The sequence below is a fragment of the Elaeis guineensis genome, chromosome 2 (assembly GCF_000442705.2).
Source record: "Elaeis guineensis isolate ETL-2024a chromosome 2, EG11, whole genome shotgun sequence".
NCBI lineage: Eukaryota > Viridiplantae > Streptophyta > Magnoliopsida > Arecales > Arecaceae > Elaeis > Elaeis guineensis.
In genome coordinates this window covers 111430158-111436157 of record NC_025994.2, presented here as the reverse complement: position 1 = coordinate 111436157, position 6000 = coordinate 111430158, and positions in this window count along the sequence as shown.

The following is a 6000-nucleotide window of genomic DNA, read 5'->3' as shown; positions in this document are numbered from 1 at the left end:
GTATGGTCCCGCCATTAATGGTGCAGACAACTGGAGAATTGTCAAATCATTAGGGGCTATCAAATCGTTGTGAGTTGTCAGGTCATCAGAATTAACCAGTGTCTTTGACAGGACAATAACCCATGGCGGTCGTACAGCATGTCCTTGGCAGGACAACAACCCATAGTGGTTGTACGGCGTTTGGACGGGCTGGCCGACTATATGTCGGTATTTGGTCGTCGGGTGATGACTCGAAAACACTGGTGGCTGATCTGGTGGCTTGTGAAAGTCGGATGTCGGCTGCCACCTCCGATAGTGAGTCGGTGATATGGGTTTGGCCGCTCGACCGGTTGGAAACAGTATTGATCTGTTTGGCCGACATACCTTCGGTCGGATTTTTTCGGCAGTCATTGTCGGAGTCGTCTGTCCGTTCGGTGGATAGAGTCGGGCGTCGGTCGGACCGTTCCGAAGATAAGTCAGTATATAGGGGTCGACCGGTATATCCAACAGAGACATATGGGGCATCTTATTGGCCTTTGTTGCAATCAGGATGGCCTTCAATTTTTTTGGAAGACTTCACCTCTCGAGTTTCCTCAAAATAAACTTTGATGGCAGCACGTTGAATGACGGCAGGCATATCAAAGTAGTTTTTGTCATCAGAGGCCATGACTATAAATTTATTATAGTTGCCAAGAGCCTGATATATGATACCTTAATCCTGGAGGCAGAATTGAGAGTAGCATGGGAGGGAATTAGGTATGCCCGTTGAGTGCTTGGGGTGGAGTTCATTTTGTTGAAGGAGAACTCGGCGACCATTGTAGGCTGGATTAGGAGTTAGGCCAGGTGATCTCTCCCCCCTTGCTGCAGGATGTTTGAAAATTGACTAGCGAGGGCACTACTTTTACTGCCAGTGTACCGTAAGGCAAGGGGGGGCATCGGACTAGCTGATCTCGTTTGTCGCTGAGCATTCTATTGGAGCCTTGTGGACTAATTGATCCTCAACCCCAAGAAGACTGAGAGGCATTTTGGTTTCTGATTTTCTTGGATATACTCATGCCGAATTAGTATGAACAATTATCTTAACAAGTCTAGTTGGCTAAGAGAGCTCTGTTCCAAGCTCTGTGATCATATATACAAACTCGCTGGCCAAAATCTAGAAATGTTCGGCCTGGATTCCTGGGCCCTTCTCTACTGTAAACCTTTGGAATTTGCTGTTGATTCCCATTCCATTTTGCATTGTTATGCGCCACTTCTTGGTCCATCATTGGCTTCTCTTGTGTTCAACAACCTTCTTTTTTTTTTGGGGGGGGGGGGAGAATTTCAAGATAGTAGATAGATGTCACAGAAATTCAAACATTAGGCCTCCTCCACGAGGGTAAGGGCCACCACCAGTCGAACCAAAGCCCAATTCAATTGATACATAGGCACCTGATCAACATCGGACACGAGCCCACGGATGAGCCCATAGCAGAAACTTCCCATGGGCCGTAGCTTTCCCTGACTCAGAGGAGTTAAATTCCATTATTACTGGCTTGAATTTTTAATGAAAGAAGCCTATGATTCTAATTTTCTATGGCTTTAACTATTGGACTCTGTCAACCAATCCAATGTCCGAGGCACCACATTTAGCCAACAATCCTTTGCTGATAGTTTAAGAAAAACTATCATGCTTAATTCTACATTTGATATTAATTTTTTTTTTTTTTTTCATTCTGATTAAGGATTAAAGACCAACTTTGTTTTTTCTTTTGATGATGAGGGAGGCTGCATGCCACCCGGGTACAGAGTATTATTTACATGAGTCAGGCAACAGGAGTTGCCTTAGACAAGGAAACCGGTTGCCTGTAGGCTAAATGTGAAGTTGAAGTGGAGAAAAAAAACTGTGCCATCAAAAGACCAAGGTCAATAACAGGCTACTATAGAGGAGAACACAACTTGAAGAACAAGGGAGAAAGCAGAATAGGCTGATGCTGGGCCAAGGACGGCAATCAAATGCTAGCAAAAGACCAACAGGTTATAAAAATTAATAAGGCAACATTTCACAATAAAGTAAAGAGGTCTTTTCAAGAATGTATAACCTTTTTTGCTTTGTTTTATTGTTTGTCTTTCGGAGTAGTTAGAAAAAATCTTAGTGAAAAAAGCAAGGATGCTTCATTGTATATGATTATTTTTTAGGTTTTAGTTGTCCTGAAACCCGGGATTAAATATATTATGAATATTTTTTACGGCATGGGGATCACCTTCTTATGCACAAAATTAGATGGTTACCATTTTCTCATCAACATGAGGGGATGCCATGGGTACATTTCTAGAATGCTACCAAATGCCAATAATCTCTAACGAGTCATTTTGTTGCATTTTTTTTGATAAATTCGTAGGATTTATATATTTAAAAAAATCTTAACAAGCCTATTACTTTATTTTTCCTGTTTGATTGGGAGAGAAAAGTACCTAGAGTTAGAGGAGGTTCTTATCTAAAACTCTGACCTTCCATCTGATAAGGGACTCACTCGAGGCTTTTTGCATCATCAACACTAGTTTGCGTGAGTGCTTTCGAAAAATTTAAATTTCACAAACAGACAGTTCTCGGAGAGAATTTAAAAAAAAAGAGAGAATCTAAACAAACAAAAGCAAACCTCCATACCATAAAGTTCCAGGTGACAATATGCTACCAATTATATGGTTTAGGAAATGGTGGTGGTGGGAATAAATGATTCCTCGACGCCAAGTGCCACACTACGCTGGTATTCCTGTCCAAACTTTTTGCGTGGAGGACACCGAGCCCCTCCCCTCCGCCCGCCGTTTGCTACGCCCGCGGTCTCTCTAAGAGACAATACGAGTTGCTCATCTACTGGTTTTGTTTTTGTCATCATTTTTTTCTTTGGAAGGTTTGGCCCATCCGCTTTTATTGGAAGAAAAAATAAGAAGTATAAAATAATATATTATTCGAAATAGATTGATCATGTTGGTTCAGGATCTAGAACAAACATCCAAAAAAACATAAATAACATGAAAGAAATATGAAAACAAATAGAAAAAAAAAATTATTAAAAAATTTATAAATCTATATCGAAATAGAGCTCTTTCATAAACAGATCTCTCCCTTCCTCTTTTCCTCTCTCATGCTATGCCCTAAGACGCCTCATGTCATACATTCACATAATTCTTTTTCTTTATTTACAAGATTATACTTTCTCTTTCATTATAAGACAAAAATATCACCACCCCTTGCTAAAAGATAAAAACATCGATACCCTACTGTAGCTAAAAAAAAAGTAAATTTAAAAATATTAACCTTAAGACTCAATCTAACTGAAATAAAATAGCATTGAAAAATTAACTATTCCAATTGGAATGAGAATATATAACTAGGATGAACTAGAAATATGATCATAACATATGTAGGACAAGTAATGAACTCCCAACCAATATTAAATGGAGAAGTCCTTCAACTTAAAGACTAGGTCATGTTGATACAGAATTAGCATGACTCCATATGGTTATGGAGCTTAGTGTACTCTTGTGATCGCGAAGAAAGGACCGGTCGTTGAAGAGAATATGAGCAGATGTGTTTCAGAGGAGTCCTCGTTAAGAAATACCCCAACATTCCTTTTCTCCCAACATACCCACAAAAAATGGTAGCTGTAAGTCGATCAAAGCCAGGCCAAGGTTCTTGGAGATGGTAGCCGATCTCCATGACTTCCAGCTCGCAGTACCCACAACTTGTAAGACTACTTCCCAAATATTCTTACTAAATTGACAAGAAAGACGTATTCGCTCGGTTGCTTCAATTGGGTCATTGCAGATATTAATTAGACAGCCACCCAGATCACTGTTCAATTTCCTGTTGAAATTGAAACATGATTGTGGCCTGGTATACTCGAACTAGTGTTCGCATTTTGGTTCAAACAGGGCTGCCAAAGGGCACATTAGGATATCATTGCAGATATTAATTAGACAGCCACCCAGATCACTGTTCAATTTCCTGTTGAAATTGAAACATGATTGTGGCCTAGTATACTCGAACTAGTGTTCGAGTTTTATTTTTTATTTTTATTTATTTAGTGGTTGGGTAGGAGCCACTGGAAAAGAATAGCTTCTTGCCAAAAACAATGTGCAATACTGTTTGATAGCATGCTAGGATACGGTTGTTAGATCCATGAAAGCAAGCATTTCTCAAAGAAGTCCTAATTTAATCAAAATCAGATTTGCAAGTCACCAAGTCATCAGTGCCACCTGAAAAATATCTCCTGTCGTCTAAGTCAATAATCTTAAATGCAAAATTTTATTGGTCACACAATATTCTTCGGCTTGTTTAATTGGATAACATGACATAGTTTTAACATCATCGGTGCGTTAAAATGCTCGTCATGTGTAAGTTTTTATCCTTCCAAGTGACGCAATCGGCTTAGAAGGAAGAAGAATACTCGTCACACCCACTTCCCCAAAACACCCAATTGCATTGCTTGGAGTGCATGTTACAAGACGGTTCCACCCTACGTGCACCCGATTGAAAAATTGTGGATTCAAGAGTGTTGGCAAAAGCGAGTGCAACATGCTATGATGCTGACTACAAAATCCACGAATATAACGGCGTGCCAACTTTTCTTCTGATGACACTTAATCGACATTCATGCCAATTTTTCTTCTCATGACACTTAATCGATGGGGACGACGCACCAACCAATTCCCCACCCCCCACAAAACATTTGAAATCAAATCAAGGGAAAATCGGCTGTCACCCAATATAAGATGGAACCGGCCCACCAGCCTTAAGTGAGCTTTCAACTAATTAGCGAGAGACTCGGACGCCGGTTCCACATTCTCTGACGACTTTTCCACCCTTCGATGTCCCACAGTTTTCTGGCCTTTAATTTTGTCCCGGCGGATTTCAGCTAAGCCTTGTCTAATCTTCTGGTTGGAAAGCATCTTCGGTATTTGGGTCCCTCCATCTCTTCGGAATTGAGATAAAGCCATCGAACGCGCTCTGGGTTGGTGGGAGTAATCGAATCTTTATTGCTCGCTAAAGCAAGGTTACCGCTGATTACACAATTGCTGACGCCGCACTCTTAACAACGTCCCAAGCTGGATGCGTGGTCACCCATCACACCAGGCAAATTACACCCGGCACCGCATCCCTGCACCATGTTAATCAACTTGTTTCCATCTTATGGGCTAACCATTGAGACGAGCACACGATAAATGCAGCCCATAAAAAAGAGACGAGATGATTGACGTGGTGTACGACTATATGATGCACATGCATGATATTAAATATAATTTCTCCACCACATAGCCTTTGCTTCTTGCATGCACCAAGTGCATGGAATGAGATTCTAAACATGGTCATAGTCCTCATCCTCCAGAGAATCCAGTTATAACACATCCATCAAAGAAGCATGGCAAGAGTTATATGTAATTGCATAAATAAATTGAGACTCTCCTACTCTTTTCCTTTTTAACGAGCACTATACATACTATCAAATTGATCAATAGCGACAAATTAATTAGAAGATATCTACGAGGTGTATAATTTTTGCATGTACAATCATGTCTTTGTGTTGCTAAAGCATTTCTATATGCGTGGCATGTGGAAAGTTGCTGAAGGTTGGGTTGGTGATTGCTGGTTTGGTGTATTACATCAATGATTGCAATGGAGAATTGGTGCTACAAGTAGAGAGTGGATTGATGATAGGAAGCAGCACTCTAAAATTATTAGTGGTTGGATGCTAATAATTTTTTTTTCCCATTTATGATCCTAATAAATTTGTGAAACCAGAAGCTATTTCTATGATATAGTGCTTTTTATAGATGATTCATGCAAAAGAAATGGATGATCATCGCCGTCTCCTACATTTTCTTGCACATAACTAGCTAGATATACATTGAATAGATCATTATTCGTATCAGTCTTATATTTATCTTATGATGAAGCATGATGGATAGAGTTAGAACGGATTAGATGGATTGGATTAGATAAAATTATAAAATTTATTTTTTATGCATAAAATTAATTTTTTA